The sequence below is a fragment of the Rhinolophus sinicus genome, linkage group LG01, assembly GCF_036562045.2.
Source record: "Rhinolophus sinicus isolate RSC01 linkage group LG01, ASM3656204v1, whole genome shotgun sequence".
NCBI lineage: Eukaryota > Metazoa > Chordata > Mammalia > Chiroptera > Rhinolophidae > Rhinolophus > Rhinolophus sinicus.
In genome coordinates this window covers 35,278,095-35,303,632 of record NC_133751.1, presented here as the reverse complement: position 1 = coordinate 35,303,632, position 25,538 = coordinate 35,278,095, and the positions used below count along the sequence as shown (strand labels likewise).

Below are 25,538 nucleotides of genomic sequence, written 5' to 3'. Positions count from 1 at the left end.
AGCGAAAAGAAAACAGAATTTTAAAAATATGGATAGTTTAAGAGACTTCTGGGATAGCACCAAGCACACAAACATTCATATATATAGGGAACCTAGAAGAAGTAGAGAGAAAGGAGCAGAAAATTTATTTGAAAAAATAATGACTAAAAACTTTCCTAACTTGGGAAAGAAAACAGACATCCGGGTCCAGGAGGCACAGAGATTTCCAAACAAGATGAACCCAAAGAGAGCCACACCAGGACATACTGTAATTAAAATGGCAAAAGATAAAGATAAAGAGACAATCTTAAAGTCAGCAAGAAGAAAACAAGTTACATACAAGGGAAATCCAATAGGTTATCAGGTGATTATTAAGCAACAGCTTTACTGGCCCGAAAGGAATGGCAGGACATCTTTAAAGTGTTGAAAGAAAGAAAGCTACAACCTAGAATAACTTACCTGGCAAGGTTATCATTCAGAATTAATTCACTGCATTGATTGATTTCAAGTTTTTTCTCCAAAATGTGTCAAAAATCCACAAAAAATAATTATAGTATTTATATTTTTAAGTAAATACCGTTAAGGTGCTACGTTTTATTAAAATAAATGATTACTTTGAAGTATAAACATTTCCTATTGGTATTCATTCTTGAAAAACACAAAAATATAAAAAAACTGTACATCTGCTTTCCTAAACTTCCTTTCTGGAACACTGAGCTCGTGGGGGTAAAGTCTAACGCCTCCATAAGCAGCATGGAAATATAATTTGACTATAGTCGAACATCACAGCAAAAGTGTTAAGGAAAGATAGTGTCCCAAACTAGCTTTACCTAAAGGAGTTCATCACCATTAAACCAGCTTTACAAGAATAACTTTAAGCAAAAAAGTTCTGCTTTAAGCAAAACAGGAAAAGCCATAACCAGAAATAAGAATATATGACAAAGGAAAAATCTCACACGTAAAGGCAAATATTAACAAACACAGCAAATTAAACATTTAAAAAGGTAGTACAAGGTCAAATGACAAAAGTACCAAACTTAACTCAAACTGCAATATTTACTTAGGAGCTACACGGAACAAAAAGATGTAAAATATGACATCAAAACTATAAAGTGTGGAGTGGGGATTAAAAATGTAGTCCTTTTAGAATATATTTGAATTTCAACACCTATCAACTTAAAATAGACTGCTACAGATACAGAATGATATGCACAACCCTCACAGTAACCACAAACCAAAAATCTACAAATGACACACAAAGCATAAAGAGAAAGGAACCCAAACAAAACACTAAAGAAAACCAGCAAACCACAAGGGAAGAGATCAAGAAAAGAAGAAAGGAACAGAGAAGAATGGTTTTGATTAAATAGGTAGGAAAAACTCTCAAGAATAATATTTCATGACACATGAAAATTATATGAAATTAAAATTTCAGTACCATAAAAAAGTGCTGTTAGAATACAGACATGCTAATTCCTATTTATGTTGTCTATTGTCTTGGCTATTTTTGGGCTGCAACAACAGAGTTGAGTAGTTAGGCAGAAATCACAGCCTACAGAATCTATAATATTTAGTATCTGACCCTTTAAGGAAGTGTTGCTGACTCCTGGTCTAGCCTAAATCTATTCCAGAAAGAAAGGAATATTGGCACTCTAACAAGGTCATAGTCAAGGTTCTACTAAGGAGAGGATAAGGTGGTATTTATCCGATGACAGTAGAATAGTCTTCTACTTCAAGACAAGAGAGAAGAAAAAGAAGTTCTTTGCCAACTAAGAAACTGCACTTAAGGAATTTTCATTATAAGAATTTTCACAAACTGTCTTACCGTGTTAATTTGATCCTAATTATACTAAATGGGAACTTATTTTAGTTATTTCATTATAATATTAAACAGAGAGCCAGTCAGAAATACAGGCAATTGAGACCAAATCCAAGCACACCCCATATCCCAGGCAGTTGATGACTTGTTAAATATTTGCCAGGTTCACACCTCTTCTGGGAGAGTGGTGTAGATAATTCCTCCTGCAGGAGGAACTGCCGTATTGGGTACTGTTGAACATTCATCAACTCTCCTCATGCTCTGTTCCAGGCATTGCTCTTAGTTCTAAGGATACAGGGATGAGCAGGAAAGCAACGTCCCTGCTCTCACGGAGCTTAAAACACAATGGAGGAGACAAGCAATAACAAATGAATAAGGAAATGCTGAAAAATGCTACAAAACACAGAGTATAAAACACTGTATGATTCCACTTATATGAGGTACCTAGAGTTGTCTAATTCATAGAGACAGAAAGATAATGGTGTCGTCAGGACCAGGAGGTGGGGGGAGGTGGTAATGGAGAGTAATTAGTCAGTGGACATAGAGAGTTTTAGTTTTGAAAGTAAAAACAAACAAATGAACTATATATATATATATATATATATATATATATATATATATATATATATATATATATATATATATATAGAGAGAGAGAGAGAGAGAGAGAGAGAGAGAGAATGGACGGTAGTGATAGTTGCACAATAATATGATTATATTTCATACCGCTGGATTGTACATTTAAAAATAGTCAAGATGGTAAATTTTATGCTAGTTTTTATTGCACCACAATTTTTAAAGTTGAGGGGGGAAAAAACTACTAGAGATAAAGAGATATTCCTAAAAGCTTCCATAAAGAGATTTGGGAATAAAAAGACAGATCACCTACAAATAACAATAATAACAACAAAGGAATGTTTAATTTCTCATCAGGAACACTGAACACTAGAAAACAATGAAGAAAAATGTGTTCAAACTTCTGTGCTGAAATTATTTTCAATTTAGACTTCTATACTCAGACAAATTATTAACTAACCATGAAGGTGGAAAAAGTCAATTTTAGACCAATATATATACACACACACAGAATAGTAATGGTGGCTGGCTCAGTAGCTGCTATTCATGTTAATGTATTTTCATTTTTAAAAAATATTTTGATAGGTAATACATAGTAATACATACATTCAAATATCAGAATGTATGAAAAGATAAATGGTAAATCTCCCCCTCCAATGCTCACCTCCATATTCTCAGATTGTTCTCACTGCTCCCCCAGAAGTAACCACTGTTGTTGAATTCTCATGTAACTTCCAGAGTATCATTATACATACATAAGCAAATTTGAATATAGATTTTTTCTTCCTTTTTCTTTCTTTTAAATGGTTGGCTTAAGTGGTCTGGTTAGTCAAAGCCTGAGTAAACAGGAAGATTGAGCCACAGGAAGATCTGGCAGAAGGACGTTGCAGAGAGAAGAGAAAGAGAGACCAGAGGCTCCAAGGCAGGAACTGGTGTCATGTGTTTAAGGATCAGAAGGAAGGTCAAAGTGATGGATGTAGAGTGAATGAGGGAGAGCACGGCAGGAGAAAAGGGAGAACAAGGCCAGTGACTCCACCTGGAATAAGACTTGACAGCTGCCCAACTCTGTGTTTACTGAGAAACTGTCTGCCATGGGAGCCACCTCTGCCTACTCTCCATAAGGACCATTAGGATAGTTTGACTTTAAAAAAAAAAGAAAAAAAAAAAAGGATCCCATGGTCCCCTACTTGTTCCAGGAAATGGTCAGCTACAGAACACCTCCAGCCCTAACACTGTACACTTCTTCCTCTTTTGAAATGTCTCCAGAAAACTCACTTACCCCCTTGAAGCCAACCAAGAAATGTGCCAGAAGTCCAAATGGAAAGGCTCCTCCACTTCCAAAAATCCACTTTCATAGAAAGCTTGCCAGTCAGAGACTGTGATTCCTCTTTTTACTTTGTAAACTTATTCTCCTTTCTACCATCTTAGAAATCCTGCTGAAATGAAAGTTATGACAGATGGGTTCCCTTGCCTGGCTAATGAATAAATGGCCTTTGCTCATTTTGTCTCTGACATCATGAAACTGTTACACCTATGGCCCAAGTACAGGACTCTACCTTAACAGAGCTCCTAAGACGGAGAGAAAAGAGGGGAGGGAGAAATCAGCAGATGCTTATCTTATTTTATTTTTAGTATTCTCTATTCTATTCACATTCTGTTATCTCCCAATACTGTGTCTAAAAACCTATTTTATTCTAGCTCCAAGTTTGGCATTTAGAGTTTTTATTTTTTTTCTTCTTCCTGAAGACTTCTATTTAGGCCAATAGGTGCATAGACATAAACTCATGAAACTTTCCAAGCTTTATTTAAATTGTTCTCTGATGTGGTTTTCAAAAAGCAATATTATGACTCGGTGTGCATATTTAAAGAAATTATGATGATTTATTTTAAAATTCTAATTATAGTTTAAATGACCTAATTGCCTTTCAAAATCAGGCACATTATATACTCAATTCAATATACTTCTTTCAAATATTGCCAAGGATTAAAATAAATTGTAATGTATAGTGCATAATTTTACTTTAGTTATGTATTCCTGTGATTGGTTTCCAGATTTACTATTTCTGTTATCTTTATAAATCATTTTCCTTCTCTCCAGTACTTCTTGCTTGATAGAGGGGTAATGTTGAAAAGATGAAACTCTTTAATTTCTTAAATATTTTTATTATAAATGTAATACCTGCTTACAAAAATTTAAAACAGAGTGGAAATGGGTAAAGTAGGAGGTGAAATTTGTCCCTCTCCTCATGAATTCTACTCCCATGACGTAATCAAGATATGTGTGTGTATGTGCTTGCACGTATGTGTATTAAAAAGACACAATGAAGAATGAGACTTTGTGAAGAGTTTAGCCAATTGCAAAATTAAAGGGCACATAGTGCACGCAAGACTGACCTCACTTCTGACACCAAATGCAAGTTTGTGGGGAATCCCAAAACCACCCTCAGTACTTTTCTAGAAGTACTCACAGAACTCACTGAAAGCTGTTATTCTTACAGTGACAGTTAATTAGAGGGAAAGGATACAGATTAAAATCAACCAACAGACAAAGCACATAGGGTGGAATCCAGGGAAGTACCAGACATGGAGCTCTCAATGTCCTCTCCCCATGGAGTCAGCATACATTAGTTTCCTGGCATCACTATGTGACAATACATATAGAGTATCGCCAATGAGGGAAATTCACCTAAGGTCAGTGTTCAGAGATTTTATTGGATCATGATCCATAGGTTCATTGCCCACATGGTTGATCTCAGTCTCGAAATTATCTGACATGGCATGACCCTAAATAACATTATGGGTTTTCTGGTGTGGTCAGCCCTGACCCTAAGACTATCTATCTGGGTATAGCGAGCCCTCACCATGTATCACGTTGTTAGACTATTGGTTAACTATAAGAGTGCCCAGGACACTCCCATCAGGACTGCCATTCTGAGGGCTTTGCCATTACTTCCCAGAAGCCAAGGGTCAAAGGCTAGAGCTCTTTCTAGGCAAGGTTATTTACTACATGGGCTTCCAAGTACATAAACCGTTAGAGGAGTAAAAGCATCAAAACTGATTCCAGATTTATTCTGTGATGTTCCTTAAAGGAGGAAACCAATAATTTTCTTCTTCCCACCTTACAGAGAATATCAAGGGATCATAGGGGAGAATGGACATTATTTGTTTTAGGCTTTTGCTGTTTGTTACTGTAAGTCTCTATTTCATTTGATTCCACTTTTCTCTTGTTCTGCCTCTTCCAATCCACTGCTATTAGTTTCAATCATTAAAATGTCACTCTATGTCAGGGATCATCTGTCAAATGCCCACAGATGTGGTGGGTAAAGGGGTGAAGCTCCCACTTGACTTTGGTTTGATATTGATATGCTTTGTATGCATAGTAAACATAAAAGAATATCCTTTCCAAGAAAGAAAATCAGTTTTCTTCTCCACTGACCCTCTTTTTTTTTTTTTTAAAGTGTAGCTCTCTCAGCAATTTTTTTCTTTCCCTGCTTTTGATGGAGCATACAGAGAAACAGCTCTCTGATACAGCAACATCAGCAGCGAGGACATGTAGAAAGTTGGCGCTGACTCTTCTTCGCAGATGTGGTCAACAGTACAGAGTCTGGTCTTCTCATCTGAAGGAGTTGTGGCCCCTCAGCTCTAGCTGACAGTTACATGGTGAGAATGAGAGAGCAGTTTCCCAAAAAAGGTAGAAAATCTAAAATCATTCTATTCATTTATGTGACATTCACATAGAATAAAATCAATCATTGTAAAGTGAACAATTCAGTAGTATTTAGTACATTCACAGTGGGTGTTACTACCACCTCTATCTAGTTCCCAAACATTTCTGGCACTTCGAAATAAAACCCTGTACCCATTAAGCTATTACTCCTCATTTGCCCTTCCTTTCAGCCACTGCAAAGCACCAATCTGCTCTCTCTGTAGATTTACCTATTCTGGATACTTAATATACGTAGAATGATAGAATGTTATCTGTTGTGTCTGACTTCTGAAATCTTTCCATTTTAAATGTGGTTACAAGGCAAAAAAAAGTAAAAAAAAAAAAAATAATAATAACCACCAGCACCGGTTTAGATAAACCAAACACGTGTTACAGTGGATAGGCCCACCTTGCTGCCACTTAATAGCCTCTGCCCTCAAGGAAAGAGTGATAGAAGAGGCCATAGCTAGAAATTTGATTAAAAGGAAGGGGTCTGGCAAAGATGTTCTCTAGGAGAGCAAGGACTCAAACATTAATTCATAAATCCAGTCAAGGATACAGAATCTTGTAAAGAGAGCTTCGTAGAATCATAGTTTAGATAGACAAGCCAGTAGTCCAATGTGTTAGAAAGCCCCAGAAAGTAGAGAACAGGGAAAAGTTTTCTAAAGTTGGCCATCAAGTAGACTCCAGACTTTAAAAGCAAAGAGGATTAAAAAGGAAGGTTAAGGTATAAAATAGAAATGTTAGGGATGATGCCAATTGGAAGTCAGCTTGAAGCACAGCTTTGCTTTGATACTTAAGTTTTTATCTTCTGTTTCTCCATCAAAAAAATGAGAATAATTACCCATTGTGCTGAATTGTTGTTAGAACTATAGATATTGTTTATACAATACCTGGCACAAAATAAAAGTCATTAAGTATGAATTATTATAATAAGGAAGCTGGTATCGACAAACAGACTTTAAACCACTAATCTTAGGGTAAATATTTGCTCTCTGGACTGCCTTCCTACTCCCTGCTGGGTGCAGATGGAACATTATACACAGGTAAGGCAGATCCTCCTGTGATTTACTAGGTCCTCACTATAAGCTGGAGGCGTGTCTTACAAAAGTACAGGAAGCAGCTATATCGCTAGTTTAGGGGAATAGTCCTGGGCTTTTACATTCCATCTAAAATAATTTTACTCATTGGAAAGGATGACAGATGGACAGTGTGATCCCGTGTAATCTTTTTCAGTTGTGGAAATGACAGTTAGTGCAGGAATTATCCCTGTCAATGTTACACTGCCAACTGGACAGATCTCAAATTTAGAAGGACAACTTCTGTGTCAGACTAAGTAGGTCAAATTTCTGTGCTTTCTTTTATAAAATCCTCTGCTAAGCAGAAAGGGGCAATTCAGGGACACTTGTCTGTTAGACAACGCTTAGATTTAACTTTTAAAACTACTTTTAGTAATTATCTCAACTTTTAAGGGTAATGGAAAATTAAATCAATACCTCCATAATACAAACAATATTTTGGTCTATTTAAAATCAATTTTGCATCATAAAGGAAGAGATTTATGACACAGTGCTAAGGCCTAACAATTAATGTTATGTAATGCCCATATATTTGAAATTTTGCTCTATATAATGTGAAAACGTGAGGTAGGACCACCTTTTACTCCTTAAAATTCTATTTTCTGATTAGCTTTGTGTTAAAAGTCTAACATCCTTTCCAGAAATTGTCTTTCTATTTCAGTAACTGACTTGAGTTAGTAAAGGGGAAAAAAAAGTATGACGTTTAGAACGCAATACACCAAAGATAAGGAAATCCAAGCTGAAACTGTCATTTGTCTATTATAAAATGAAATGCACAGGTTTGCCCTTTCCTTAGGGTTTTCAGTGGCCCTTGATTTGGGTGGAAGAAAGTATGATGTTGACAGGAAGGATGTGACACCCGCAGGGCAGATTTGGACCCAGTAATTGTAGGAGCAGAGAACTTAAGGCGAGCCACTTTCTGTGAGGTTGTGGGCCTCATGAAGTTAATAAGGCTATTGATGGGACAGGGTAGGAACAAAATTGTAGGGAGTGAGGTCCTAGTTTCTTACTGATTGACTGACTGCTTGATTAGGCTAAGAGTAAACAAGGGCGTAGGAAGGAGGAATCATTTAAACCAGTATTTCCAAAAATACAGTACTTACTACCAGTGTTAAAAAGATAAAGTTAAGTCACATATACATGATATATTAGTATTTTTAATTACTTTTCCTATGACATGTGATACTAATTTTCTATTTATATTGGTGATGTATAGTTTTGTTTTACATTTATTCGTTTGAATGAAAAAAGTTTTAATTAAATAAAAAGTAATGGTCAAGTTTTATGAAACATGCCAAAAATTGTGAAGGTTGTACATGAATGAATGGTTTGTGAAACATTCATTTCAAGCGAAAAAAGCAGATGGTTTTAAATTGAAGCACATGTGATCCTAAGAGGCCTTGGGCACGTGAGTTGACATTCTGAGACTCGGGAGTAAAGACCTATTGGAACCACTGGATTTTTGGAGGGGTCTGGATTTTAATATTTACATTTGTGTGTTTTAAGTCCTATAAATATAGCCTAACAAATAATAAATGGAAAAAATAGAATTTCCCAATATCCAGGGTGAAGATGAATAATGCCGAGAATCAAAAATATCAGTCCCACTGTGAGGACTTTGAATATTAGCTATAAAAATATAATAAAATGCAGCTACTGTGTGAGATCAAAATTTTGGTATTTGCTTGACACATTTACACCTTATAAACTGAAAGTTATACCGACAGTAATACAAAATTGATTCCCAATTTAAAACTAGGTTTAACTTAATTATGTTAATTGTATTTCAAAGATGCATTCATGTGATGGTTTGAGACACAAACAACATAACAATTTTTAAAAGGTGGCTGAGGGTATTGGCATAGAGAAAGATAGCACAAATACAGAGTAGCATAGGATGCAGGCTGTGTGGTCCAAGCTAGAGACGGACTGCAAAGTCAGGTATGAGCATCCTAACTGCCAAAACAAATACAAACATGTAATGAGTTACAATGGGTGGCAAAATATGGCCCTGGGGCCAAATTCCATCCGCAACCTGGTTTTGTAAATAAAGTTTCACTGGAGCACAGCCAAGCTCATTTGTTTCTGCACTGTCAATAGCTGTTTCTCCATGACAATGGCGGCACTCAATAGTACATAGCAACAGAGACCATGTGGCTTCCAAAGCTGAAAATAATTGCTATGGGGCCCTTTCTGTTTGCTATAGTGACTACACTGATCTGCATTCCCACCAACTGTGTATGAGGGTTCCTTTTTCTTCACAGCCTCTCCAACACGTGTTATTATTTGTCTTGTTGATGATAGCCATTCTAACTAGTGTGAGGTGATGTCTCACTGTGGTTTTTATTTGCATTTGTCTGATGATTCATGACGTTGAGCATCTTTTCATGTCTATTGGCCATCTGTATGTCCTCTTTGGAGAAATGTCTATTCAGGTCCTCTGCCCATATTTTTAATTGGATTGTTTATTTTTTTGTTGTTGAATTATATGAGTTTCATATATTTTGGATATTAGCCCCTTATTGGAGGTGTTGTTTGCAAATATCTTTTCCCATACAGTTGTTCGCCTCTTTATTTTGTTGATGGTTTCTTTTGCTGTGCAGAAGCTTTTTAGTTTGATATAGTCTAATTTATTTATTTTAGCTTTTACTTCCCTTGCCTTTGAGGTCAAATTCATAAAATGCTCTTTGAACTCACGGTCCATAAGTTTAGTACCTTTGTTTTTTCCTATGCAGTTTATTGTTTCAGGTCTTTGATCCATGGAATTCAGATTGATGCAGCTGCTATGGAAGGCAGTGTGGAGGACCCTCAAAAAATTAAGAATACAATTATCATATAACCCAGCAATCCCTTTCCTGGGTATATACCCAAAAAATCTGAAAACATTTATCACTAAAAATATATGTGCTCCATTGTTCATTGCAGCTTTATTTACAGTGGCCAAGACATGGAAACAACCAAAGTGTCCTCTAATAGATGACTGGATAAAGATGTGTTATAGGTACACAATGGAATACTATTCTGCCATAAGAAAAGATGAAATAGTGTCATTTGTGACAACATGGATGGATCTTCAGATTATTATGCTGAGCAAAATAAGTCACAGAGAAAAAGTCGAGAACTATATGATTTCACTGATATGTGGGATATAAAACTGAAAGCAAAAAAGGAGCAAGATAAACAAATAAAGAAACAAAAACTCATAGACACAGACAATAATTTAGTGGTTACCAGTAAGTAAGGGAGGAGCGGGGGGGTAGATGAGGGTAAACGGGGTCAAATATATGGTGATGGAAGGAGAACTGACTCTGGGTGGTGAACATGCAATGTGATATATACTTGTACATAATGTATCACAGAATTGTACACTTGAAACCTATGTAATTTTACTAACCATTGTCACGGCAGTAAATTTTAATTAAAAAAAGAAAGGAAAATGATCCAAGAAAAAAAAAAAAAAGCAGGGTTTGCCAAATCCCTTAGTTACAACATTACAGTAGTTCAAAGATTTTTAAAAATCTACTGGCTTAGTTATTAAAAGCTACTATTATTGATTAAAATATTTATAAATATTGATAGGATCTATTTTCGCCTTGAAGTTTATGTTCATATTTCCATACTATTGGAATAGCAGAGTAAGTTACATTTGAAGTTTCAGTTAGCCAAAGCTCATCTCTTATATAAATAAAATACTATATATTGAATATCTCCCTAAAATATTCGTATAAAAAGGGACTGCCTCTATAAGCCCAGATCTAAAACAAATCCATACTGAACAGCTGTCCTTTGCGCAAGGATTTTTAAATACAGTCTTCTCCCCTTTAAGATGCACCACATTAATCATTAATTTCAGAGGAAAAGCAAAATATCAATAAAGGACATTTCCTTCTGCTCAGTCTTAAGCACTGATCAACAGCAACTGTCATATCATGGATTTAGAGCAATTCACTGACAGAAAAGGATGAGAATGTCAACAAAGCGTGGACTTCAGAGAAGGCAGAGGGAAAAAGGAAAGGGAGGCAGACCTCGCTGTGAATGTGCAAAGTATCCATTCTGAGTTTTTACTTCTAGGGGTCTAAATATGAAGCCCATTTTACTACCTGGCAATGCATGCTCAATCCAAAAGGGGATCTTGGATAATCAGATAATCAGATAATCAGATTCTGTCTCCAGAGAATTGGGAAGAGACTAGGAGGTTGGTGCTGAGGCATATCAATGGTGGCACCCAGAGAAAGAAGCTTCAAGCTCTGATACTGAGTGTAGCTGACACAGGAGCTTCTCTGCTTCCTACCTCACTGAGGCCTGTTTGTTCAGGTCTTCCTTAGACTCTTTGAAATCCCATCTTTTCCTAATTTCTATTACTTATGTCTGAATATCCAAAGGAACTGAATATCCAAAGTCAATCTGAAAAAGCCACATATTGTATGACTCCAACTATATGACATTCTAGAAAAGGCACAATTATGGAGAGAATAAAAAAGATCCGTGGTTGCCAGGGATGGGGGCTGGAGTGTGGGGAGGGAGGAATACGCAAAGCACAGAGGATTTTTAGGACAGTGAAGCTACTCTGTATATTATAGTAATGGATGCACACCATTATACATTTGTCCAAACCCCACACATGTAAACTGTGGACTTTGGGTGACTGTGATCTGTATGTAAGTTTATCAGTTGCAACAAACGTACCCCTCTGGTGGGGGACGTTGATAATGGGGGAGGCTATGCATGTATGGGAACAGGGGTATATGGGAAATCTCTATACCTTCCTCTCAGTTTTACTGTGACCCTAAAAAAAAAAAAAAAAAAAAAAAAATGAGTTTGAGAGAGACTAGGTGACTTGGCCAAAGTTACAGAGCCAACAAGTCATGAAGCTGATCTTTAAAATCCAGTCTGGGGCCGGCCCGGTGGCTCAGGCGGTTGGAGCTCCATGCTCCTAACTCCGAAGGCTGCCAGTTCGATTCCTACATGGGCCAGGGGGCTCTCAACCACAAGGTTGCCAGTTCAATTCCTCGAGTCCCGCAAGGGATGGTGGGCAGCACACCCTGCAAGTAAGATTGAACACTGCACCTTGAGCTGAGCTGCCACTGAGCTCTCAAATGGCTCAGTTGGTTGGAGCGCATTCTCTCAACCACAAGGTTGCCAGTTCGATTCCTCGACTCCCACAAGAGATGGTGGGCTGCGCCCCCTGCAACTAGCAATGGAAACTGGACCTGGAGCTGAGCTGCACCCTCCACAACTAAGACTGAAAGGACAACTTGAAGCTGAACAGCACCCTCCACAGCTAAGATTGAAAGGACAACAACTATAAATAAATAAATAAACCCCAATCTGACTCTAAATACTATGCATTTAACTACTATATTTAAGTGCCTCCAAATTTTAACAAAACGATTACTTCCTAAATGTTGATTTTCTGGAACATCAAGTTTTCGGAGCAGATTTTTTTTTATATATTCATTTATATCATTTATTTAAAAAGAAATACTGTATAGAAGAGAACCCGGTAACAAGGTACTAGAAACCCTTTTTAAGGCTGATGTATTTATTTAATCAGCACCTGTGAGTACATTAAATCCACTTTATTGAACTGTTATCAACTCTGCATTTCTCAAACTTTTCTGTAAGGATGAAATAAGTTTTTTCCAAATCCTTGTTTACACTCAGTTACATTATAACTACAATTTCCCACTGATAGAGCAATCAAACCAGTCTGTCAAAAAGAAGTTTTATAACCTTTCTGGAAAAACAATTCAGAAGTACATACCACGGCTTACAAAAATGTTCTTACTCAACCATCTCATAAAATCTTCCTTCAGGAATATATACCAAGGAAATAATTCAACTTTTTGTACATAAATCTTTTTCTGGAGTTAGATTCTTTCATAATTATTATGTGGTTTGTGTTGTTTAGAAAGGTAAAAAAGTAAATATAGTAAATATAATAAAGATGGAATTACAAATTATGTTACAGCACATAACAAACTACTACACAGACTTTTATATAATGATTTTGGAAAATATATATTGACATAGGCAAAATGCTCATGATAAGACAAATGAAAAATAAGAATCCAAATTATACAGTATGATCTAAAATTAAAGCATATTTAACAAGTATAAATGATGTGTATTATATACATGTATAATAAATAGCTTGACTTTCCTATGCATCATTAGCCTGTAGATCTAATGAATAATTATATTATATATAAATATATATTATTATGTATAAATATATATTTATTATACATAAATATAAATATATTATCCAGCCTCCTGCAAAGCTGTCCCCAAGTGTTTCCAAACTACAGAAAGTATTTCTAAAATATATACATTTCTGAATTCAAGTAATTCAAGTATATTTATTATATATACTTATGTATATTCAACTAGTATTTTTCAAGAAATTTAAGTATTTCTGAAATATATCTTTGTATTATCCAGCCCCCTGTATTTGTGAAAGTATTCTGGCAGTGTATATGCATACGTTATTTTAAACATCACTACATACTCTCTCTTACCGTGTTTTTTTTGAGACCACTCTACTGAACATTGCAATCTTCTTCCAGGAACTGCCCCCACTGCATTTAATCAGACACTATTCCTAACTAAATAATGCTCAAAAAAAGAAAGCCTATGTGCTCCCAGTAGCCCCAAAATGTTCTAGATGTCTGCTTTCATGCCTTATTTTCATGATGACTTGTTCATTGTCTGGAACAACAGTTCAAGCTATTGAAAGCTTAGCAAATCACTGAATCCCAAAAATGTTTTGAACTCTTAGACATTGGAATATGGCATGACATACCTGTAAGATTATGACCTATATTTTCTCAGGAATTGTGTTTCCCACCTGTTTAGACACTGAACGTCTCATATATTTTGTGGCACCTGTCAAAGAACAATATTGAGGTTATATCACCAAAACATTTATTCTTGTGCCTGCAAGATATTGCTAATATTATTTTATCATCCACTTCAACTTCTTCCTAATAATTCACAACACTAATCATTTTATCCAATAACCCCTGGAAGGTAACAGATGTCATTAAGATTCCTTAGGGAATCTTTTAAATTTTTGTAGTCTCATGAGGATGAATATCATCTTGACCTTTCCTTTCTTACTCATAGGGATATGAAATATTATTCTGCTGTATACAGTTGTATATGTTGTACACTGCTTGAAAGCAGATAACACAAAATCTAAGGGAGGGCCATTTACATCCTAGTCACTATAGATTTGTAAAAAATATTTCATAATAAGTAAATCATTACATGATGGAAGTTATTATAGATTGTTTTAGGAAGTAGAGTATCTCATGTATGGGAGTAACTTTGTCTAAATTGCAAAAAGGCATTGTGTTGACTTCCTGCAGCCTTAGGACTGATCACAGTCAGTCACCTTTCAGTCCAACTTTGAATGGGCCTGGCTAATACCTAGGTAACTAACAGTGGCTGGGTTGATGTTGAAAAGCACCACTAACCGCGACTGAGAAGGAAAGAATAAATTACACTTTGGAGTTGGAAATATGAGACTAGGACTCAATAGGAAAGTAAGAGTTGGAAGTCTAAAGAGTTGAATTCAGGAGAGTGAATGACATTGCCAAAATAGATGATGTTTATGTGAGGCAAGAATATATGCAGGGATAAGGAGATAAATAACCTAGACCTAAAGAGGCAGAAAGGGGGAAAGGACAGTCAGAAACACAAATAGATAATGGTCAGAGTATTAAGAGAACTAGAAGAAACAATACCATAGATTTAAAAAAGAAAGGATAGCATGCAATCCACACTATCAAGAGAAGAAAATTCAAGGAGAATGAAGAATAAAAACAGGTCATTAGCTTTGATAAATAGAAGGTCTTTGGTACCTTCAGCAAAAGTACATTCTATAGACATATCAGTGTGCAAATTAGACTGCAATGAGTAGCGGAAGAGATGGAAAGTGAGTAACTAGTGGTAATAAATATAGACTAGATTCTTAAGAAAACTTGTTTTGAATGAAGAGAGGTTGTTATTTCAAATGCAGTTTCTCACAGAAAAAAACTGCTACATTAGAGGTCATATCCTAGGTCAGCCTACAGCACTAATTTAGTCTATAATGAAATGTAGAAACTGAAGATTTATGATTAAAACTGGAGGAAATGCTGTTGCAATACTTGTAATAAAACAAAACCAGAATAATTATTTTAATAATAAATGTTTTTTTGTTTTTTTTATGTGTCTTGAAACCTAATAGCTGGGGAAGGTAGGTTTAATTAAAGGATTATGAGTTGGCAGATAGCTTTTATATAAAGATTCTGATATGAACTTCCAGAAATTTTTAAGGTCTTAATTTTATTTCTTTGTGTTTAATTTCACTTCTAAGCAAACAATTGTTTTTTACTTTGATTCATCTGTCATTGGCATTAGTTCCATAGTTTCAAGCTGTATTTAGAGTTGTTTGGGTATTTACAAATATGAGAGAGGAAGAGTGAAAAGCAGTTGCAATGAAAAAGTGTATAAAGAAGTCCGTCTCAAAGACAGTGTGGAGAAAGGAAGTCTGTGCTTCAAAGGCATTTATTTGTTTAAGTACATTCATATTCAAGGCAATCAAATCTTGAAACAATTTCATGTTCCATTTTTTACTTAAAAGTAAAAGGGCAAAAAAGCAAAATAGTGAAAGAGAGGGTTAAAGTTGCAATGGGTCAATAGTGAAGAAAGACTGAGTTGAAAAATGCAGCATTCAGCTGATGAAGACATTAAATTAATTTTTCAAACTAGATTAATGTCGTGAGCACTTACTATGCTGCTAAATAAAATACTTCAACCGCCTTGTGTGAAATGAAAGGTTTTGAAACCTAGTTATCTGTGTTGTCATGGAAAGAACAGTCAACTGTCAAGAGGGAACTTTTTTACTGTAACATAATACTTAATGGTGAAAGATTAAATATTTCCCCTCTACGATTGGGAACAAGGTAAGGATATTCACTTAAACCTTTATATTAAACACTGTACTCAAAGTCCTAGGCAACACAATGAGACCAAAAAAAAAAAAAAAAAAACAAAAACAAAAACAAAACAAACAAACAAAAAAACCTAATTGGGAAAAAAGAAATAAAACTACCCTATTCACAGGTACTATGATTGTCTAGAAAATCTTAAGTCATATACAACAAAGCTGCTAGAACTAACACATGAATTTGACAAGGTTGCAGAACACAAAGTCAATAAACAACTCAATTATAGTCTATATACTAGGAACAACTGGAAATCAAATTTTTAAAAAAAATTTGCAATAGAATCAAAGACCATGAACAACTTAAAGTCATATTTAACAATACTGTGCAAGACATACTGAAAATTACAGGACATTGCTAATATAAATTAAAGAATCCCTAAGTAAATGTGGTGATATACCATATTCATGGATCAGAAAGTTCAATTTCATTCAGCTATCAATTTCCCCTAAACTGAGCTGTAGATTTAGTACAATCTCAAACAAAATCTGCAGGATTTTTTTGTTGTTGAAATTGATAAGCTGATTTTATAACTAATATGGAAACACAAGGAAGAAAAAAATTGAGGACTTTCAGTGTTGTAAAGATAGAAATATAGGTTAATGGAACATAGAGTTCACAAATGGCCCCACACATATATGGACAACTAATTTTTGACAAATATTTGAAGGTAACTCAATAGATAAACAATAAAATTTTCAACAAATGATGCCAGAAGAGCTACATAGTCATATGCAAAAAACGAACCTTGATTGTTACTTCCCACCATAGACAAAAATTACTGTGAAATGTGTCATAAACCTAAACATAAGAGCTAAAATTATCACACTTTTAAAAGAACACGTAATAGAAAATCTTTGTGGCATTGGTTTAGCAAAGACTTCCTACCTAAGACTCAAAAAGCACAAACCATAGAAGACAAAAAGAAATCAATAATTTGAACTTTGTCAAAATTTGTAAAATTTTGGCTTTTGAAAGATACTGGTAAGCTGTTTGTCCAGACATGCTGGCATAGAGTCATTTATCTCTGCTTCTCCCTTTTACATACAACTATAAACACTGTAAGAAGAAGCAACCAACGGAGAACTCTGGAAGGTACTAAGAGGAACTAGGTTGGGATCCCAGGACTGGAAGAATGACACAGGGAAGGACATCTTAGCTGTCTTCCCACCCAATAGAAGAAGACAATCCAGCTCTTGTGTTTCCTAACCCCCAAACTAGTAATAGGAGGCAGTCCAGGTAGGACCATTACATCCCTAGTTCAACAGGAGTCTAGATGAACCTGGCACCATTGGTGAGGAGGACAGGTCTCAGAGCCCTGTACCCAACAGTTGGCCAAGGAAACACTATTTCCCCTCCAGGCCTGAAGCTTCCCTCCCACAACTAGATATGCCAGAGTGGCAGGGGCACCAGAAAGAAGGACCCTGCCACAAGTTGTCCAGCCAGGAAGCCTCTTTGTCCCACAAACCTGAGATACCTCTTCACCACCAAGATATAGCAGGCTGCACAGCCTGGGGGAAAAATTCCATCCCCTCAGGAACGGTAGAGACCAGAGAGAAACCCAGATAAACCATGACAAATAAAATGACACCACAAAGTCCCTGATAATTGAACTGTCATTGGACCCACAGCCCACAAAAATGGGCCAAGATCAGCATGCTAAACGTAAACAGGGTGATTGCCTAATGCAATAAAAATCTCAAAGGAAATTAAAAAAAATACAGAGAACTGAATGAAAATACAACATATCAAAATATGTGGAATGCAGCTAATGCAGTGCTGAGAGGGAAATTTATTTCACTAAATGTTCACATTAGAAACAAGAAAAGGTCTCAAATCAATCATCTAAGTTCCTACCTATAGAAACTAGAAAATTAGAGCAAAATAAACCCAGAGCCAAAAGGATGGGAATTAAAGATATGAGCAGAAATCAATGAAATTAGTAATAGGAAACCAATAGAGAAAAATCAACAAAACAAAAGCTGGTTCCTTAAAAAAATAATAATAAAATTGATAAACCTCTAGCAAGACTAACGATAACGAAAAGAGAAAAACACAAATCATCTCTCAGGAATGAAGCAAGGGATATCACCACAGGTCCTGAGGCTATTAAAAAGCATAATAAGGGAATACTACAAACAACTTTATACTTACATATTCAAAAATTTAGAAGAAATGGACCAATTGCTCAAAAATTACAAACTACCCAAAAGCAATCAAGATGAAATAGCTTAATTTGTCCTTTTCTCATTAAATTACTAATCTAACTAGTAATTAAAAGGCTCCCCAAAAAGAGAAATGTCCAGGTTCAGATGGTTTCACTGAAGAATTCTAGCAAACATGTAAGGAAGAATTAACACCAATTTTACTCGATTTCTTCCAGAACACGAAAAGAGGAAACACTTCTTAGCCTCTTTTTATTGGGCCAATATTAACCTGATACCAAAACCAAACAAAGACAGTACAAAAAAGAAAACTACTATGAACTTAGATGAAAGAAAAAAACTTCACCGGAACATTAGCAAACCAAATACAACAATGTATAAAAAGAATTATACACCATGACTACAAAACACTCATTAAGTTAAGGATGAAGGAGAATTGCTTCATTTTGATCAGTAGCATCTACAAAAAAACCTACAGGTAACATCTTGATAGTAAAAGATTGAATGCTTTCAGACATGGCTAAGATATCTACTCTTACCACTCTTATTCAACATTTTACTAAAGGTCTACTCAGTAACAGAAGACATGAAGAAGAAATAAAAGACAAATAGATTGAAAAGGAAGAAAGTAAACTACGTTTTGCAGGTAATATGATTGTCTAGAACTAATAAGTGAGTTTAGCAAAGTCATAGAATATAAGTCATAGAATACATAGAAAAAATCAACTATATATCTAACAATGAATATGCAAAAATTAAAAACACAATACCATTTATAATTGCTCCAGTGAAAATGAAAAACTTAGATATGTATTTCAAACATATATAGGATCTGTATGCTGAAAATTACAAAATGCTGATGAAGTAAATCAAAGACCTAACTAAATAACATACCGTATTCATGAATTGGAAGATTCAATACAGTATAGACGTCAATTCTCCTCAAATTAATCTATAGATTGGATGAAATTCCAATTAAGATTCCAGCACATTTTTCTTTAGACTTATACAAGCTTATTCTAAAATTTATATGGAAAGTCACAGGCCCTTAAATTGCTAAAGCAATCTTGATAAAGAAAAGAAAGTGAGGAATCACTTTATCCAATATTAAAGTATATTCCATAGCTACAATAATCAAGATAATGAGGTATTGGTAGAGGGATAGGCACATAGATCAATAGAACACTCAAATATAGACCCACACAAATATGCTTAACTTATTTTTGACAAAAGTATAATAGCAATTAAATGGAGGAAAGATAATCTTTTCAACAATTGGGTATTCATAATAAAAAAGAAAAAAAAAAGAATCTCAAACCGTCCCACTAAGCCACATAGCTTATACAAAAATTAACTTGAAATAAATCACTGACTAAATGTAAAACATAACATTATACAACTTTAGAAAATAGGAGAGAAACTTCAGAAATTAGCATGAGGTAAAGTCTTCTTAGACTTAACCAAAGTCACAATCCATAAAAAGAAAAATCCATAAATTAGACCTCAACAATATTAAAAAGTTGCTCTAGAAAAGACTATGTGAAGATGATGAAAAGACAAGCTACAGAATGAGAAAAAATATTTGCCAACTACATATCCAACAAAGGACTGTTATATAGACTATATTAAAAAACTACAAAACAGTAAATCAACAATCCAAATAGAAAATGAGCAAATGACATGAACAGACATTTCACTAAAGGGCATATATAGGTGACAAACAAACACATGAAAAGATGTTCAACATCATTACACACCTATCAGAATGGCTGAAATAAAAAATAGTGATGACAACAAATACTGGCAAGAATTCAGAGAAACTAGATCTCATGCATTGCTGGTAGAAATGTAAAATAGTACAACCATTTTGGAAAGTAGTTTAGCAGTTTTTTTCATGCAATATTACAATGTGATCCAGCAATTACACTCATGGAATTTGTCCTGGAGAAATGAAGACTTATGTTCATACAAAAATCTGTACATGAATGTTCATATCAGCTTTATTCCTAATACTCAAAAACTGGAAACAACCCAGGTGTCCTTGAATGGGTGAATGGTTAAACATAGGGGGGTACATCATGTCATGGAATACTACTCAGCATTTAAAATGAAAAACTATTGATATAAACAATTTTAGAAAATTGTGCTGAGTAAAAAATTCAATCTCAAAAAGCTTCATATTGTATGATTGCACTTAAATAACATTTTGAAATGATCAAATTTTAGTGGTTGTCCGGGGATAAGGGTGAGGGCAAGAAGAGTCAAGTAGCTTTGGTTATAAAAAAGCAACACTAATAATCCTTGTGTGCTCTGATCTCGACTGTGATGGTACATATATGAACGTAGACATGCGATAAAATTTTATAAAACTAAGTCACTCACACACACACACACACACACACACACACACACAGCAACAACAACAACAAAAAACATACAAAAAAAGAAAATAAGGGGGAAAAAGACCAATTTCAAATTACATTTGGAATAAAGACATTCCTTTGCAGGTTAAAAAAAAATGAGGGAAAAAATGGAAAAACAAGCCACAGAGAGTGTGAAATTATTTGCAAAACACATATCTGATGAGAAACATATATCTAAACTATACAACACATATTTAATAATAGAAGACAACGAGCTGCATTTAAAAATGGACAAAGAATATGAACAAATTATTAACCAAAGAAGATAACACACTGAAAATAAGCACATGTGCAGCAATGTTCAACATCATTAGTCAGCATGGAAACACAAGCTAAAACCAAAATGAGGAAGCATTACATAGTCAGGTCAATAGCTAAAGTAAAAATGGTTGACGTATCAAGTGTTGGCAAAGATGTGAAGCAGGTGAAACTCTCATACATGTCTGGTGAGAAAGCAAAACTGTTCAACTGCTTTGGACAATAGTTTGGCAGTTTCTATCAAATCAAACATACACCACATAATGCAGAAATTTTACTTCCAGGTAAAATTAGGGAATTTCATTACCCTATAGAAATGAAAACTAAATCCAAACAATATAAATAAGGCATTCAGAGAAACTAATATTTGCTGTTGCATACAATGCCAGCAGTGGTAGTCTTCACATGTAAGAAGGCTGTTGAATAGTGAACTTTATCTCATCTTCAGGAAAAATGCACCTCAATAAGAAAGAGATATTTTAAAAAGACTTATATAAAAAAAATACAGAAACAAAAACAAAACACCAAATTGATCAAGAAATCAGAGTGATTCTTGATTGGGACTTCTCTGAATTCAAATGTCTGCTTATAAGAAAATCAGTAATCAGCCAATATTACAGCGCTTTGCATACAGTTGATATCCATTTGATATTTGTGGAATTAAACTAAAGTTATCCAAGCCCCACTCTTTCTTCAAATCCAATTGAATTCCCATCTTTTACATGAAACTTGCTGATTTCTTCCCTCTAAGTATTCTTCCTTTTCACCAAAGATATTTCTTGCTCCTTTAAGTTTCAAGATATTTTACTGTGCCTCACTCATTTGGAATTTAATAAATATATACTTATTCGTGATCTATCCATATATATGTATATGACTCATCTCCCTAACTAGGTTGTAGACCCAGTATGACCCATAATGCCTGACAGAGTGAATTCATCTCTTTAATGTTCAAGGTGAGATTTGTTTACTCTAGAGTGACCAGATCGTACCTTAGCATAAGATGGCATCTTTCCATATTTTTTATCTTTCATTTATTTTTTTTAAAGATAGACTTTGTTTTGTAGAAGTTACAGGTTTACAGAAAAATTGAGGAGAGAACAAGGTAGTTCCAGTATATTCAGTATCCATTTCCCCAATTATTAACATTTTTCATCAGTATGGTATAATACATTTGTTATAAATAATCAACCAATACTGGTACATTATTATTAACTAATTTTTTTCAGATTTATTTAGTTTATACTTAATGTCTTCACTGTTCAAGGATTCCATCCAGGATAACACATTACATTTACTTGTCATGTCTCCTTAAGACTCTTCTTGGCTGACAGTTTTTCAGACTTTTCCAAGGAAGTCGTTTTAGAAATTTTCATCATGAGTTAATTTTTCCCTTGAAAATCACCTAGAATATGTAGATTCTTTTCATCTTTGTTGACTGAATCATAATGCTGGTGGGGTGAAAACTGAGGTAAGAAATTCTCACACACATCAAACTGCAGCTTGTCACCCTACATAGTAATTCTCTAAAATACTTAAGGTCAAGAACTAGTGAATAGAAATTTATTTCCAGACATGTTTTAAGGGCACTGACTTAGTCATTCCTCCTGCTCTCCACTTCCACATTCAGGGTCACCACATTTGTTTGGGCAGAACAGTTTACTATACAAAGGAACCCAGACAAGTGGTGACATGAAATCTAGAAACCACTATTTCTCAAGCGATGTACCCCTGGGTTGCCTCTTCCTGTATGAACTGCTTTTGTTTAATTTGCACAAAGGTGCTATCTGGGCTAGGGGTGGTTGGGGCTTTCATGTACAGTTAGTTCCAGTTTTCATTGTCTCTTAAATTGACAAATTCTTCTCCAATGCCTAAATCAGTATTATTTCATGCGTTACCCAAACCACTAAAATATCCTTTTAATTGCAATGCATACGTACAAAATTCTTTATCATAATATACAAAATGATTTGCTAACTGACTTCAGTTTACCCTACTGGCCACATCTGTCTTTCCTGTCCAGCCTGTGATCTAGCCACACAGGGTGATTTGCACATAACAGGCTCTTCCATGCCTCTAAAAAATGGTCAAGAGAAGCCCAAGAGAGAAATGAAAAACCTGAAGTCAAAGGGACCTGTGATCCAGTTCCTAGATAAAGCCAAGAGAGCATCAAGATTCCAGCTTAAAAACGGATGTTGGGCGTCTTAGCAGTTATGGCAGTGACAGCCTTACAGGAGCAGCAGAATGCCTGAGAAGGTATGGAAAATAGCTGAGAGGGAGGCAGACTCGAAGAAACCCTGTGCATATAAACATGAACAGCTTCAGCAGTGATCTGTGAAGGCCAATGTGCAAAAGCAGATAGAAACAAATCCATCTCAGCAGAAGGCTGTATAGACAGCTACTTGGTGTTCTAAATGTGGGTGCCTTGCCACAACTAAACCCCGGAGCTCAGAACTAACGGAGGCAGGGGCATATAAGCACTGAAGTGACTGAGATTAAATTATCATCATCAAATGAGTATTTAGTATACATATCAATTATGTTATAAAAAAATAAAGTTAGAATTCTTGGAAACCTGGGTTTCCAAGAACTTATAATGTTTAGAACTTATTACCGTGTCTGTAATGTGTACACAGCAGATCCTCAATGAATGTTTATTGAAAGAGTGAATAAAACTCATAATTATTTTAAGCCATCTCTAAATTCTGAAATCCTGTTATCATCCATTCAAAATCCTCCAGTGTCCCACTAGGTGGCGTCCATTATCTGGAGTTCTTTACTTCCTGGGTTGCTTCAGGATTTTTCTCCCCAGTGACCCATGGTTTTGTTTTTGCACTTGGCAGAGATCTTTTCGACTATTTAACTAGATTCTTGTATGTTTTCTTTTTTATGCAAAACTACTGGGATTTCCCCCCTCTAATCTTTCCAAGGCTGCCTTTATAACTGTTGAGGAAAAAGAATGAAGAATCTAGCTTCAGCTTGTTGAAACGCCAGAGCGGCAGCGGTAAACACGTTCATTTCACTTTCTTAAAAATGTTCTTTGGGTACAGATTTTGCAGTAATTTTTTTTCTTCTGAATATATATTTCTCAGGCCTGTTTCACTTTTATGCTCCCACCTCTATTTCACCCTCAGAAGTAATATTCTATTTTAACTTAAATATTTTGTAAAAGTTTTTCTATTAGAATTGTCTGAATTTTGGACAAGACCATAAGAAAACAGCTATAAGAAATTCCAAAGCAACCAGAAAAATGTACTTAGAAAACAAGCTTCCCAAAATGTAATTTGAAAACTTTGAACATTATATTTTCACCCTCTTGAAAACAAAACTGCAAGAAAACTTGCAGTTACTTAAAGGTGAGTAAGTGAGGAACTAGAAAGATTAGGGGGAAATCCTGGAAAGATAGTGAAAAATAAAAGCTTAAATAAGTTTAATTCTTTTGGCCTGGACCCTGGGAGAACATGCAGATGATATATATCACTGATTGGTTGTCAATGAATTCTGTGGAATCTTGTTGTTTCTGTGTTCTTGTCCTCGTATTTTAGACTATACACTCTGCTATGGCATCATTCCAGGCAATTTTTGTCACCCACAGATGAAAGTTGTTTCCTGCTGACTCCTCTGCTATATCTACAGCCCGGAATTTACTCCCCAGATACAGACAACCTATTGTTCATCTCCACTTGGATGTTTTCCAAGGAACTAAAATTCAATAGATCCAAAGCTTGACTACCACCACCACCATCACCTCCTATGGTTCCTATGCGGAAGTGATATCACCATCCACCCAAGACAGAAACCCGGGAATTTCTCTCAAATCTTCCTTCTCCCTCACCTCATACCTAATCAATCACCCAGTGCTGGCATTTGGATCTACTCTCTCTCTCTCTCATTTCTGTCCTTTCTACTCCATCCTAATATCCTTCCCTTGGTTTAAGACCTCATCAACTCTCACTAGAAGTAATGCTGTAAACTCTTAACAAATTTCACTGCTTTACCACCCTCCAACTTATCATCCACTGTCCCCAGACTGATCTTTCCAAAACACAAGTGTCATAATGCAACTAACTCTTCTGTTTAAAACCCTGTTCTAATTCTAGAGTAAAAGTCTCTGCATCAGCCCTTGCCTCCTATCATGTCATCCACCACCGCTCCTGACCTGACCCTGCATTCCAGTCTTCCGAACTACTTACACTCACAAAGGGGCCCTGCTCTTTCAAGTGCCATGCTTTTATTAGTGCTCATGTTACATCCTTTCTCTGGAGTATCCTCTTTCTTCTTCTCCCACATTCATCTAGAAAATTCCTGATCATTCTTCAAGACCCAGATCATCCTCCCAACTGATCATTCTGTCCTCTGGTCCTCTGTCCTGTCCTGAAATCTTGTATATAAATCTATTAGAGTGTCATCATCTTTTAATGCCAATACTGTGAGTTTCCTGATAGCAGGGACTGCCTCCTTGTTTTTGTGTTCTTTGTGACAAACACTATGCCTATGCCTGCTAATACTCAGACTATCTCAATGAATGAATAAAGAG

At 35.4% G+C, this 25,538-nt stretch overlaps 1 protein-coding gene across 5 annotated transcripts in view; it reads right to left on the bottom strand.

Annotated features, from left to right (window-relative positions):
- Nucleotides 1-25,538, bottom strand: part of LOC109449436 (multiple epidermal growth factor-like domains protein 6) — a 731,002-nt gene that overhangs the window by 678,916 nt on the left and 26,548 nt on the right. For 4 of the 5 annotated variants that reach the window (XM_074327498.1, XM_019735706.2, XM_074327521.1 and 1 more), the window contains exon 2: nt 13,965-14,047. The exons of the other annotated variant lie outside the window; for it this stretch is intronic. The gene's annotated coding sequence lies outside the window, so the exon portion shown is untranslated. The remainder of the gene's footprint in view (nt 1-13,964; nt 14,048-25,538) is intronic. 5 annotated transcript variants of the gene reach the window in all.